Raw genomic sequence first — 15,601 nt, 5'->3', positions numbered from 1 at the left:
GCTTCAATTCAGCCACAAGCATTAGTGAGATCGGGCACTGATGTTGGACGATTAGGCCTGGCTCGCAGTCTGCGTTCCAATTCATCCCAAAGCTGTTCGATGGGGTTGAGGTCAGGGCTCTGTGCAGGCCAGTCAAATTCTTCCCACCGAATTTGACAAACCATTTCTGTAGGCGTTGTCATGATAAAACAGGAAAGGCCCTTCCCCAAACGTTTGCCACAAAGTTGGAAGCACAGAATGTCATTGTAGGCTGTAGTGTTAAGATTTCCGTTCACTGGAACTTAGGGGCTTAGCCCGAACCATGCAAAAACAGCCCCGGGCAGGACGCGCTATCCTGGCATCCGCTAAACCCAGATTCATCCATCGGACTGCCAGATGGTGAAGCGTGATTCATTACTCCGGAATGCGTTTCCACTGCTCCAGTGTCCGATGTCGGCGAGCTTTGCTCATTGGTGATCGGCTATGGAAACCCATTTCATGAAACTCCCGATGAACAGTCCTTGTGCTGACGTTGCTTCCAGAGGCAGTTTGGAACTTGGTAGTGAGTGTTGCAACCGAGGGTAGATGATTTTTGCGTGCTACGTGAGCTCTGTGAGCTTGTGTGGCCTACTACTTCGCGACTGAGTCGTTGTTGATCCTAGACGTTTCCACTTGACAATAACAGCACTTACAGTTGACCGGAGCAGCTCTAGCAGGGCAGAAATTTGACGAACTGACTTATTGGAAAGGTGGCATCCTATGACGGTGCCATGTTGAAAGTCACAGACATCTTCAGTATGGGCCATTCTACTGCCAGTGTTTGGCTATGGAGATTGCATAGCTGTGTGCTCGATTGTATACACCTGCCAGCAACGGATGTGGCTGAAATAGCCGAATCCACTTACTTGAAGGGGTGTCCACATACATACTTCTGTATTTGCTGCAGTGTGCAGGGGATATAGGCCTAGTGGTTGAGAAGATCTCTCTCTGTATCTCTCTTCCCCATACCCCCCCCTCCCTCTCTGTATCTCTCTTCCCCATACCCCCCTCTCTCTCTGTATCTCTCTTCCCCCTACCCCCCTCTCTGTATCTCTCTTCCCCCTACCCCCCTCTCTCTCTGTATCTCTCTTCCCCTACCCCCTCTCTCTCTGTATCTCTCTTCCCCTACCCCCTCTCTCTCTGTATCTCTCTTCCCCCTACCCCCCTCTCTCTCTCTGTATCTCTCTTCCCCCTACCCCCCTCTCTCTGTATCTCTCTTCCCCCTACCCCACCTCTCTCTCTGTATCTCTCTTCCCCATACCCCCTCTCTCTCTGTATCTCTCTTCCCCATACCCCCTCTCTCTCTCTGTATCTCTCTTCCCCTACCCCCCTCTCTCTCTATCTCTCTTCCCCTACCCCCCCTCTCTCTGTATCTCTCTTCCCCCTACCCCCACTCTCTCTCTCTGTATCTCTCTTCCCCTACCCCACCTCTCTCTCTGTATCTCTCTTCCCCCTACCCCACCTCTCTCTCTCTGTATCTCTCTTCCCCTACCCCACCTCTCTCTCTCTGTATCTCTCTTCCCCCTACCCCCTCTCTCTCTGTATCTCTCTTCCCCTACCCCCCTCTCTGTATCTCTCTTCCCCCTACCCCCTCTCTCTCTCTATCTCTTCCCCCTACCCCACCTCTCTCTCTGTATCTCTCTTCCCCCTACCCCACCTCTCTCTCTGTATCTCTCTTCCCCTACCCCACCTCTCTCTCTGTATCTCTCTTCCCCCTACCCCACCTCTCTCTCTGTATCTCTCTTCCCCTACCCCACCTCTCTCTCTGTATCTCTCTTCCCCTACCCCCCTCTCTCTCTCTGTATCTCTCTTCCCCTACCCCCTCTCTCTCTCTGTATCTCTCTTCCCCCTACCCCTCTCTCTCTCTGTATCTCTCTTCCCCCCCACCCTCTCTCTCTCTCTCTTCCCCCTGTATCTCTCTTCTTCCCCCTACCCCACCTCTCTCTCTGTATCTCTCTTCCCCCTACCCCACCTCTCTCTCTGTATCTCTCTTCCCCTACCCCTCTCTCTCTCTCTGTATCTCTCTTCCCCCTACCCCTCTCTCTCTCTCTGTATCTCTCTTCCCCCTACCCCTCTCTCTCTCTCTGTATCTCTCTTCCCCTACCCCCTCTCTCTCTCTGTATCTCTCTTCCCCTACCCCCTCTCTCTCTGTATCTCTCTTCCCCTACCCCTCTCTCTCTCTGTATCTCTCTTCCCCTACCCCTCTCTCTCTCTGTATCTCTCTTCCCCCTACCCCACCTCTCTCTCTCTGTATCTCTCTTCCCCCTACCTCTCTCTCTCTCTCTCTCTGTATCCCTCTTCCCCCTACCCTCTCTCTCTCTCTCTCTCTGTATCCCTCTTCCCCTACCCCCTCTCTCTGTATCTCTCTTCCCCTACCCCCTCTCTCTCTCTCTCTCTGTATCTCTCTTCCCCTACCCCCTCTCTCTCTCTGTGTATCTCTCTTCTCCCTACCCCCTCTCTGTGTATCTCTCTTCCCCCCTACCCCCTCTCTCTCTCTCTCTCTCTGTATCTCTCTTCCCCCTCTCTCTCTGTACAGTGCCTTGCGAAAGTATTCGGCCCCCTTGAACTTTGCGACCTTTTGCCACATTTCAGGCTTCAAACATAAAGATATAAAACTGTATTTTTTTGTGAAGAATCAACAACAAGTGGGACACAATCATGAAGTGGAATGACATTTATTGGATATTTCAAACTTTTTTAACAAATCAAAAACTGAAAAATTGGGCGTGCAAAATTATTCAGCCCCTTTAAGTTAATACTTTGTAGCGCCACCTTTTGCTGCGATTACAGCTGTAAGTCGCTTGGGGTATGTCTCGATCAGTTTTGCACATCGAGAGACTGAATTTTTTTCCAATTCCTCCTTGCAAAACAGCTCGAGCTCAGTGAGGTTGGATGGAGAGCATTTGTTAACAGCAGTTTTCAGTTCTTTCCACAGATTCTCGATTGGATTCAGGTCTGGACTTTGACTTGGCCATTCTAACACCTGGATATGTTTATTTTTTAACCATTCCATTGTAGATTTTGCTTTACGTTTTGGATCATTGTCTTGTTGGATGACACATCTCCGTCCCAGTCTCAGGTCTTTTGCAGACTCCATCAGGTTTTCTTCCAGATTGGTCCTGTATTTGGCTCCATCCATCTTCCCATCAATTTGAACCATCTTCCCTGTCCCTGCTGAAGAAAAGCAGGCCCAAACCATGATGCTGCCACCACCATGTTTGACATTGGGGATGGTGTGTTCAGGGTGATGAGCTGTGTTGCTTTTACGCCAAACATAACGTTTTGCATTGTTGCCAAAAAGTTCAATTTTGGTTTCATCTGACCAGAGCACCTTCTTCCACATGTTTGGTGTGTCTCCCAGGTGGCTTGTGGCAAACTTTAAACAACACTTTTTATGGATATCTTTAAGAAATGGCTTTCTTCTTGCCACTCTTCCATAAAGGCCAGATTTGTGCAATATACGACTGATTGTTGTCCTATGGACAGAGTCTCCCACCTCAGCTGTAGATCTCTGCAGTTCATCCAGAGTGATCATGGGCCTCTTGGCTGCATCTCTGATCAGTCTTCTCCTTGTATGAGCTGAAAGTTTAGAGGGACGGCCAGGTCTTGGTAGATTTGCAGTGGTCTGATACTCCTTCCATTTCAATATTATCGCTTGCACAGTGCTCCTTGGGATGTTTAAAGCTTGGGAAATCTTTTTGTATCCAAATCCGGCTTTAAACTTCTTCACAACAGTATCTCGGACCTGCCTGGTGTGTTCCTTGTTCTTTGTGATGCTCTCTGCACTTTTAACGGACCTCTGAGACTATCACAGTGCAGGTGCATTTATACGGAGACTTGATTACACACAGGTGGATTGTATTTATCATCATTAGTCATTAAGGTCAACATTGGATCATTCAGAGATCCTCACTGAACTTCTGGAGAGAGTTTGCTGCACTGAAAGTAAAGGGGCTGAATCATTTTGCACGCCCAATTTTTCAGTTTTTGATTTGTTAAAAAAGTTTGAAATATCCAATAAATGTCGTTCCACTTCATGATTGTGTCCCACTTGTTGTTGATTCTTCACAAAAAAATACAGTTTTATATCTTTATGTTTGAAGCCTGAAATGTGGCAAAAGGTTGCAAAGTTCAAGGGGGCCGAATACTTTCGCAAGGCACTGTATCTCTCTTCCCCCTACCCCTCTCTCTCTCTCTCTCTCTCTGTATCTCTCTTCCCCCTACCCCCCCCTCTCTCTCTCTCTCTGTATCTCTCTTCCCCCTACCCCTCTCTCTCTCTCTCTCTGTATCTCTCTTCCCCTACCCCTCTCTCTCTGTATCTCTCTTCCCCCTACCCCTCTCTCTCTGTATCCCTCTTCCCCCTACCCCTCTCTCTCTCTCTCTCTCTCTCTGTATCTCTCTTCTCTCTCTCTCTCTCTGTATCTCTCTTCCCCCTACCCCTCTCTCTCTCTCTCTCTCTGTATCTCTCTTCCCCTACCCCCCTCTCTCTCTCTCTCTCTCTGTATCTCTCTTCCCCCTACCCCTCTCTCTCTCTCTCTCTCTCTCTCTGTATCTCTCTTCCCCCTACCCCTCTATCTCTGTATCTCTCTTCCCCTACCCCTCTCTCTCTGTATCTCTCTTCCCCTCTCTCTCTCTCTCTCTCTCTCTCTCTCTCTCTCTGTATCTCTCTTCTCTCTCTCTCTCTGTATCTCTCTTCCCCCTACCCCACCTCTCTCTCTCTCTCTGTATCTCTCTTCTCCCTACCCCCTCTCTATCTGTATCTCCCCCCTCTCTGTATCCCCCACTCTGTTATCTGTAGCCCATCCATCAGCAGAGGTTAGCAGTAAAGCCTGCTGTCAGCACTGTGTTAGAATGGACATGGCCACCCTGGATAGAGTCAGTGTATGGGTGGACCTGGGCTGGCTACTGTTCTACTTTTATCAGAGGGACAATATCAGTCACCCTGGCTGGATCAATCACTTGTACTGAGATTATGTCAGCAGATATCATCTTTGGCTGACCAAATGAGCTCATCTTTGTGTGTGCGTGCATGTATATCAAATCCCATCATGGACTTAAACCCTATAACTTCGTCAAAATGTAGAGACGAACTGAGTTAACCTACTTAATGGCGTAACCCTCTGTCATGCGTCACTGTGATGACTCATCACATCCCTCACTCCTACCTTCTAGCTGCCTCCCTCCACGTTAACCCCAACACTACAAGTCGATGAGAGAGATGGTTAGTCACAACAGGGCCTGACTGTCACAAGGAATGACTCAATCCAGCCAGAGTTATCCAGGCCAATGCCACAACTTCACGGGAAAGCCAGAGGGAGTATCTGTTCCTAGGATAGTGGGTGTGTGGGATTGGAAGGAAGTTTTGATCCTTTTCCACCTCATGTGATAGGGACTTGTAGTACCTCCATAAGGTTTATTCAGGCTGGTGATTGGGTTACTGGCTGAGCTTTTGGAGGAACATCCACACACACTCTCTCACTGATAGGAACCATTATTCATGGATATGTATACTGAAACAGCTATATTATACATACACACCACCTCCAGCCCCTTACTGTACTGTAGCCTTCCAAAGCCTCAGCCCGCAATGCCCTGCCCTGTCTTTAACTGCCTTTATTGTGTGTGCTTCCGTGCGTGTGTGTGAGAGAGCGAGACCCGTGGGACCAACGGACCTGCCAGCCCTCCAAACCACAGCTTTGATGGTTGTCTTACAGGGCCTGGGAGAGTGGGTAAGGAGCCTCAGGCCTGGCCAAGGAGAGAGGGAGGGAGGGAAGGAAGGGGGAGAGAGGGGGTTTAGGAGGTTGGAAGTTGGTTAGTGAGAGACTCTTAAAATCTAGTTTGATGTTTCCAGATTGCTGCTGAGTAGGGAATTTGTAATAAAGGGATTATGTGCGTCAGTGTGTGTGAGAGCAAGAGAAAGAGAGGGGGAGCGGCTCTCAGCGCTAGGCTCTGACAGTCATTTTGTGTTTCATGAGAGCCACTGGGGGTGTGTGAGCAAAGCACCACCACAACGCGTAATATTTGACCACGAACCGTGCAGCAGAAGCAAGCCCCTTCTCCGCTACTCTTTAATCCGCGTGAGGCTACAATACATCGCGTTTCCCAGGGAAGCTGTGAAGCCAGCCGAATGCTATTGAATGATTGTGTTTGAGTCTGTTATTAAAGAATGTGAAACAGTGTTCTGTATGTTAACTATTGAACGATTGTGTTCATGAGTCTTATTAAATGGGTACTTTGACTGCTTTTCATTCAATCATGTATGACTACAAATATGGTCATGGCCTGAAATACAAGTTGTTCATCTGGGTATATAAAGTGTGGTGCCTTGAAAGCACATCAGCCACAGCATGTTTGTTTGTCTGAAACGGCCTTTTGAAATTCCCCCATGAAACTTTCTCTGGAGAGTTTCGAACCGCCACTGAATGGGCATTTAACTGTAAAGGAATGCTGCTTCTCAAGTGGGGCTGAAGTCCATCACTAGGCAACCACAACTGTCAATCAAATTATCTCAAGCTGCCTGTGTGCAGACCACTTACTCCTAAGTACTTTGAAGTTTAAATACAATGACGTACCAATATATTTAGTAGAAAGAAAATGCATACCTTACCATTAAAATAAAAGGAAAATGGCTGAAAAATTGGTCTGTTTCATCCTGGGTCTGCAGGCTTCTCTCCTTCAGGCCATTCATCACCTTTTTGGATCCGAATCCGAGCATTTTCCGGGTTATGGCTGCGTTCTCCAGATAACTTGGAGATAACCCCATCAGTGAGGGTTATGCGACCTCTGCATTCGAAGCATCATATTCGGTGCACTTCCAGGAGGACTTAATTGTGTCCCGTCGTTCCCGTTTGTAGGTGTAGCCTTCATGTGCATATTTGTTCTACACACAGAAAGGACACATTTGGGTTCCATTGATTGTTCTGCTCCTCTGAGAATAATGAATGTGGAAGGCAGCAGTGAAATATCCTTTTAGGCAGAATATTTGGATTATTAGCATATGAATGACTTGCAATTTGATTGCTGGACTATTGAAGCCATCCATCCAGTCTTTTTAATTGAAATGTCGGCCTTTTACCAGATCCATTTTTCCCCCATTAAATTATTTATTTTCATAACGGATAACAATTCGGTATGCTATAACCTAGAAATAATATTCTGCCCATATGAACACATTCATTTTAGGACATATAAAGAAAAGCAATGCATGATTTAATGAGAATTGTTTCACATTCTTTAATAAGACTCAAACAGTCTATATAGCTGGCTTCACAGTTTCCCTGCCAAATAGGCCGACAAGAACTTGATGTATCTCCATGACGTTGAGTATGCAAGGGGGTCTTTAAAATGTTTTCTTTTCTTTTACCGCTTTTTCTCCCCAATTGTTAGTTAGTCTTGTCTCATCGCAGCAACTCCCATACGGACTCTGGAGAGGCTAGGGTTGAGAGCCGTGCGTCCTTCGAAACCCAACCAAGCTGCACTGCTTCTTGACACAATTCCCACTTAACCCGGAAGCCAGCCGCACCAATGTGTCAGAGGAAACACTGTACACCTGGCGACCGTGTCAGCGTGCACTGCTCCCAGCACGCCACTGGAGTCAAGGACATCCAAGCTGGACAAACCTTCCCTAACACGGACGATGCTGGGCCAATTGTGCGCCGCCCCATGCGTCTCCCGGTCGTGGCCAGCTGCGACAGAGCCTGGACTCGAACCCAGAATCTTTAAGACTGTGTGATCACGCTCTCTGCAGCCGATGTGAGTCAGAGCTTTTGAAGAGGTCAACATTCACAAGGTCGCAGTGCCAGACTGATTACCAGGACGTGTACTGCGGGCATGTGCTGACCAACTGGCAAGTGTCTTCACTGACATTTTCAACCTCTCCCTGTCCGAGTCTGTAATGTAATGTTTTAAGATGACCACCATATGCCCAAGAACACGAAGGTAACCTGCCTAAATAACTACCGACCCGTAGCGCTCACGTCTGTAGCCATGAAGTGCTTTGAAAGGCTGGTCATGTCTCACATCAACACCATTATCCCAGAAACCCTAGGCCCACTTCAAATTGCATACCGCCCCAACAGATCCACAGATGATGCAATCTCTATTGCACTCCACACTGCCTTTTCCACCAGGACGAAAGGAGCACCTATGTGAGAATGCTATTCATTCACTACGGCTCAGCGTTCAACACCATAGCGCCCTCAAGGCCCATCAATAAGCTAAGGACCCTGGGACGAAACACCTCCCTCTACAACTGGATCCTGGATTTCCTGACGAGCCGCCCCAGGTGGTAAGGGTAGGTAACAACACATTCACCACGCTGATCCTCAACAAAGGGGCCCCTCGGGGGTGCATGGTCAGCCCCCTCCTGTACTCCCTGTTCACTCATGACTGCACGGCCAGGCACGACTCCAACACCATCATTAAGTTCGCCGATGACAACTGTGGTAGGCCTGATCACAGACAGCGTCGAGACAGCCTATGGGGAGGAGTTCAGAGACCTGGCCATGTCATGCCAGGACAACAACCTCTCCCTCAACGTGATCAAGACAAACAAGATGGTTGTGGACTACAGGAAAAAGAGGAACGAGCATGCCCCCATTCTCATCGACGGGGCTGCAATGGAGCAGGTTGAGAGCTTCAAGTTCCTTGGTGTCCACATCACCAACAAACTGTCATGGTCCAAACACCATGACAGTAGTGAAGAGGGCACAATAAAACATATTCCCCCTCAGGAGACTGAAAAGATTTGGCATGGGTCCTCAGATCCTCAAAAGGTTTTACAGCTGCGCTATCGAGAGCATCCTGACTGGTTGCATCACTACCTGGTATGGCAACTGCTCAGCTTCCGTCTGCAAGGCACTACAGAGGGTAGTGCAAACGGTCCAGTACATCATTGGGGCCAAGCTTCCTGCCATCCAGTACCTCTGATACCGCCTGCTATAGAGGGAGGCCTTAAAACTTGTCAAACTCTAGCCACCCTAGTAATAGACTGTTCTCTCTGCTAACTCACGGCAAGCGGTACCAGAGCGCCACGTGTAGGTCCAAGAGGCTTCTATAAACAGCTTCTACCCCCAAGCCATAAGACTCCTGAACACCTAACTACATGTACATGTTACCTCAACTAACCGGTGCCCCCGCACATTGACTCTGTACCGGGACCCCCCTCTATATAGTCTCGCTATTATTTTACTGCTGCTCTTTAATTACTTGTTACTTTTATTTGATTTGTTCTGGGCATTCATGACAAGTTATAAATAGCTCTCTAAGGTCTGCATTGACTGACACGACAAGAGAAACTGCTGATGCACTGCCCATTTTCAAAATTGCACCTTGTGCATTTGACTATTTCAACTTTCAGGAGTAAGTTGAAAGCCAGACTGAGTTCCTTTAAAAAAAAGGAAATTGTTCCAACCCCCATAATGCATCTCTCTCCTCCAGACAGATATGAGAGCCACATGTGTATCCCTGGCCTATCCAAGCCACTAACCCTCCACCCTGGGAAATGCTTTTCCAGCATGTCTTTTACAGAAGTATGGGTTTCAACTCACTTTATTAGTTGATATAATGAACGTTTTTAACTGTGCTATTGGTGTTTTGCTTCATGGCCATTGGATGATTCGGCAACAGCAGGGTTTCCTCTGTTTACAAACAGTTAGGTCATTCTATCAGATACAGTGCCTTTAGAAATGATTCATACCCCTTGATGTATTCCACATTTTGTTGTTACAGCCTGAATTCAAATTGGATTACATGGATTTTTTTTCTCACCCATCTACACGCACTGCCCCATAATGACACATTTGAAAACACGTTTTTAGAAATGTTTGTACATTTTATTGAAAATGAAATACAGAATATCTCATTTACATAAGTATTCACACGAGTCAATATTTTTTAGAAGCAACTTTGGCAGCGATTACAGCTGTGATTCTTTCTGGGTAAGTCTCTCTAAGAGCTTTCCACCCCTGGATTGTGCAACATCTGCCCTTACATTTTTCAAGCTCTGTCAAATTGGTTGTTGATCATCGCTAGACAACCATTTTCATAGATTTTCAAGTAGATTTAAGTGAAAACTCTAACTCCGCCCCTCAGGAACATTCAATGACATTGTGGAAAGCAACTCCAGTGTATATTTGGCCTTTTGTTTTAAGTTATTGTCCTTCTGAAAGGTACATTCAACTCCCAGTGTCTGGTGGAAAGCAGGCTTAACCAGGTTTCCCTCTATGATTTTGCCTGTGCTTAGCTTCATTCTGTTTTTCTTTTTGATCCTGAAAATCTCCCCAGTCCTTAACAATTACAAGCATACCCATAAAATGATGCAGCCACCACTTTGCTTAAAAATATGGCGAGCGGTACTCCGTAATGTGTTGTATTGGATTTTCTCCAAACAACACATTTTTGTCAGGATTACTTTAGTGCCTTGTTGCAAACAAGATGCATGTTTTGGAATATTTGTATTCTGTACAGGTTTCCTTCCTTCTTTTCACTCTGTAAATTAGGTTAGTATTGTGGAGTAACTACAATGTTGTTGATCCATCCTCAGTTTTCTCCTATCACAGCCATTAAATTCTGTAACTGTTTTAAAGTCACCATTGGCCTCATGGTGACATCCCTGAATGGTTTCCTTCCTCCCCGGCTACTTCGTACGGAAGGATGCCTGTATCTTTGTAGTGGCTGGTTGTCTACCAATAGATGCCCTTCTTCGCAAGGTATTGGAAAACCTCCCTGGTCTTTGTGGTTGAATCTGTGTTTGAAATTCCTTGCTCGGCTGAGGGACCTTACAATTATCTTTGTGTGGGGTACAGAGATGAGGTAGTCATGTTAAACACTATTATTGTGCAACTCTATAATGGGCCTGTTCTGCAGCCCTGAATCTAACTGTGTGGTAAATTATGCTTATTCATGTACTTCACACATTGTGCATAGGTCAATCAGACTTTTAACATGCAATGTAAAACTATGAAGTAGGGCATGGGTCATACAGTACATGGTCTTTATGGACATGATGTAGATTAGTGATGTAATGTCAGTTCTGGTCTATCATGATGTGTAAATAATTCCATACACCATTGCTTGCAAAGTACTTGAATGAGTACTTGTGTGGTTGGCGGGGGGGAACAATTCTGAAGCAAGAAATGTTCTGTGTGCACATTTTATTTCCTTCATTAGAACAAGCTTGACAAGGTAAACAAGCCAACTGCTTGAATCTATTACCAGAACTGAAGCACAAAATAGAAATCAAAGTCAATATTGATGAATGAAAACAAGATTGGTCTTTGTAAGTATGTCACAGCCGTGGACCATAATGACAGTGTGATTGGGTGTTCCATTGGTCTCGTTTGGAAAGCCGAGCAAACTAACCTCATTTCTGTTCTAAGAGTAACCGTGTCGATATAATCACTGTTTATTAGCTGACTATTGATTACATCGTTAAAGGTTCTGAAGAGCAATTCCTTACCACTGAAGAAAACAGTAAGTGTTTTAGTTTTCAATCTGATTCGTGTCCAAAGAGTATGTAGACTGAAAGGTGGTTTCATTTCATTTCTCAGGTGGTAACTCAAGGACACACATATTTAAAGACATTAGCCAGGAATCAAAACAAAAAGCCTTCACTAAAACCCACACACTTGGTTTACAAAGAAGTGAAGGGGCCGCACATTTGACTAGAAATGAAAGTTACAGAATGTACCTTTAACCCCTTACACTCGTGGGAATTGGTCTATATCGATGGCACCCACTTGGGTGATGCCTCAGCAGCTCTGGGCACCAGAAATCTCACCACACACTGTTGTAGCCAGTTGTCCTCATTACGAGCCCTCTGCCTCAGCACCTCATTCCTTTACTGCATCTTCCATTCATCTCAAGCTTCAGGAGACTCTTCAATTGATGTTTTCAAAAGATCAGGAACCTGCAGCCAGGTGAAACAAAAAGGCTGGTACAGGCCTCCCGAGAGGCACAGTGGTCTAAGTCACTGCATCGCTGTGCCACTAGAGATCCTGGTTTGAGTCCAGGCTCTGCTGCAGTCAGCAGCAACCGGGAGACCCATGGGTCCGGCGCACATTTGGCCCAGCGATGTCCGGGTTAGGAAAGGGTTTGCCCTTCGCCTCTCCCGAGTCCGTGCGGGAGTTGCAGCGATGAGACAAGGCTGTAACACTTCAATTGGATACCGCGGAATTGGGGAGAAAAAGGGGTAAAACAATTAAACATTCGATCAAAAACAATTAGCTAGCTAGCTAGACAAGCCAAAAAGTGTTGACCTGCCAGTTCATCTGCAAATCTGTTGGTCAAAACCACCAGACATATGCAGAAGAACTCAATGTTATCAAATACAAAACAGCTGATAAAAAAAACGATTTAAAATATTTTAATATGTAGCTACATATTTCTAGGAGCTCTCTGCTTAGGCTGCTGCCATGGCAACTGCAGAATATGGGAAAGTGATTAGACTAAGGGCAAGTTTGTAAATTCACCCTGGCTATCTACTCCGATTTCAGACCATTCACGTCTGAGTGTGCCAGAGCACAGAATAACTGATGAATTTTATGAACACTCAACACGCGTTGAATATGGCCGGTGTCAGTAAACATCGGCAAAAAAGCGTAATTAAATTGTTGCCAGCAGCACAGTTAGTCTGGATAACATTTAAACAGACAGTAAAATGGTCAGTGAGGTGTTCTATCATTTATGCCTGGAAGTAGCTAGCACGCTAGATAACTTTAGCCAGTTAGCTTGGGTGCTTGACTGTCATTGTAAGGTCAGAATACATCAATCGACCCTACTACTCGGCCAGAGGGTCCAGTGTGCACACAAAACGCTCCAAGAGCGAAACACTGAATTTACAACACCCAAAGCGCACTCTGAGCGTTCTCTGGCACTCCAGAGTGAATTTACGAATGCACCATAAAGGCGAGGACACAGCAGTTCACCTGACATGACTGAATCCAAACATTACACAGTTGATTTTATGTGCATTTCACATTATCTATACTTTCTGCCACATTTGTTGATATTGAAATGTGAAAATACTCTGGATACATTAGGTAACATGATACGAATATTTATGGGAAAATCACAGCCCCACATCCCCGCTTTTACAAAATTATTGTTGTTTATACAATCCAAAAACGGTCCGTTATAAATCGCAACTTGGGTCAGGTAGGCATAATTTGAAAGGTTGTTCCATTGCCAACATGACTAGCTATACTGAACACAAATATAAATGCTACATGTAAAGTGCTGCTCCCATGTTTCATGAGCTGAAATAACAGATCCCAGAAATGTTAAATATGCACAGAAATCTTAATTCTCTAAAATGTGTTTACATCCCTGTTAGTGAGTATTTCTCCTTTGCCAATATAATCCATCCACTTGACAGGTGTGGCATATCAAGAATCTGATTAAACAGCATGACCATTACACAGGTGTACCTTGTGCTGGGGACAATAAAAGACCACTTTAAAATGTGCAGTTTTGTCACAACACAATGCCTCAAGTTTTGAGGGAGTGTGCAATTAGCATGCTGACAGCAGGAATGTCCACCAGAGCTGTTGCCAGATAATTTAATGTTAATTTCTCTACCATAAGCCACCTCCAACGTCGTTATAGAGATTTTGGCAGTACGTCCAACTGGCCTCACAACCACAGACCATGTGTAACCACGCCAGCCCAGGACTTGCACTTCCGGCTTCTTCACCTGCGGGATCGTCTGAGACTAGCCACCTAGACAGCTGAAGAAACTGAGGAGGATTTTAAAAAATTAAAAAAATGTCACCTTTATTTAACCAGGTAGGCTAGTTGAGAACACCTTTATTTAACCAGGTAGGCTAGTTGAGAACACCTTTATTTAACCAGGTAGGCTAGTTGAGAACACCTTTATTTAACCAGGTAGGCTAGTTGAGAACACCTTTATTTAACCAGGTAGGCTAGTTGAGAACACCTTTATTTAACCAGGTAGGCTAGTTGAGAACACCTTTATTTAACCAGGTAGGCTAGTTGAGAACACCTTTATTTAACCAGGTAGGCTAGTTGAGAACAAGTTCTCATTTACAACTGCGACCTGGCCAAGATAAAGCATAGCAGTGTGAACAGACAACACAGAGTTACACATGGAGTAGACAATTAACAAGTCAATAACACAGTAGAAAAAAGGGGGAGTCTATATACATTGTGTGCAAAAGGCATGAGGAGGTAGGCGAATAATTACAATTTTGCAGATTAACACTGGAGTGATAAATGATCAGATGGTCATGTACAGGTAGAGATATTGGTGTGCAAAAGAGCAGAAAAGTAAATAAATAAAATCAGTATGGGGATGAGGTAGGTAAACAAAGCCCTTTTGTGGGGACAAAAAATATTTTGCCTGGCTCCCCAGTGGGTGAGCCTATGCCCTACCAGGCCCACCCATGGCTGCGCCCCTGCCCAGTCATGTGAAATCCATAGATTAGGGCCTAATTAATTTATATTGACTGATTTCCTTATATTACCTGCACCTCAGTACAATCATTGAAATTGTTGCATGTTGTGTTTTATATTTTTGTTCAGTATAAATGATAAAATAGGTTCTTACAGAGTTAGGCTTTCACAAGGCAATTCAGAGAAGCAGATACACATTTTGGTGCGCATTGAATTAAGTCATGAGTGCATTCAGATGCATGGTCCGTGGCCAATTTTCTACACAATACAACAAACGGGCTCATTCTGTTCAGGACAACCCAGGGTATAACCCCATATCATCTTGCAGCTGTACATCAAACATAATGATCATAAACGTTGACACGGTATATTACAAGTTTTAAAATATGGAAATCTGAAGTGCACATTTGGACTCACGGGTGTTTTGGTTTATCTCATCTTTCAAAATACATTGAGTCCTCGTTATTTACAGCATTTCCCTCTCAGACGACAAACAATTAGCTAAAGTTGCCTAATTGGTGGGAGGGATGGGGGAAACTTCTGAATATGAGCACAGAGCGCAACAAGAACGGCTGTCACTCAAAACCCATACAAAGCTGTGTAGCGGAGACCCTTAGCTCTGATGTCATGTATAGCATGTTACTGTACAGCCACTGCGTTCCAATTTAGGCGCTTATCAATGTCCAAATCTGCCATTTTGAACCTGTATACAGGTATGAGTGTAACGGGTTTAATGAGGAGATGGTTAGAAACATCTGCTGTCAGACATCAGTTGTCATCTGCGTATGACTGCATCATCTTATTCTTGGCCCAGCTGCAGCGGCTTGTTGCCCGACATCGCCCCCCACCCCACCTCACCAACACTGGAGCACCCCCTCCCTCGCCCCCTAGTCTCGTCTGTCTTCCCCATCTGTGTACCCAGCATGCTCTGGCTTTGCTACTTCTACGGCTGCTGGGTAACACTCCAGAACACAGTGCCACAATATTTAGTCAGACCTAAGTGATGTCGTAGGGTGAAGGTGAGGGTGATAGAACAAACCTAGATGGTGAATGTGGTTATTTTCACATGCATGTACATGAAAATAATCACCACAAATGTTTGTTGTAAAATGTTTCAAAACCTCTAACAATGTTAGTGGGTCACTTAACATTTACTTCCAATTTGCAGTAA

General features: G+C 45.4%; 1 protein-coding gene across 2 annotated transcripts in view; it reads left to right on the top strand.

Annotated features, from left to right (window-relative positions):
• LOC115113204 (C-terminal-binding protein 2) overlaps positions 1 to 15,601 on the top strand; it is a 131,752-nt gene that overhangs the window by 65,489 nt on the left and 50,662 nt on the right. The gene's annotated exons all lie outside the window — the stretch shown is intronic.

The sequence above is a fragment of the Oncorhynchus nerka genome, linkage group LG28 (genome assembly GCF_034236695.1).
Source record: "Oncorhynchus nerka isolate Pitt River linkage group LG28, Oner_Uvic_2.0, whole genome shotgun sequence".
Taxonomy (NCBI): Eukaryota; Metazoa; Chordata; class Actinopteri; order Salmoniformes; family Salmonidae; genus Oncorhynchus; species Oncorhynchus nerka.
Note: the sequence above shows the minus strand (reverse complement) of the source record. Positions and strands in the feature narration are given on the sequence as shown.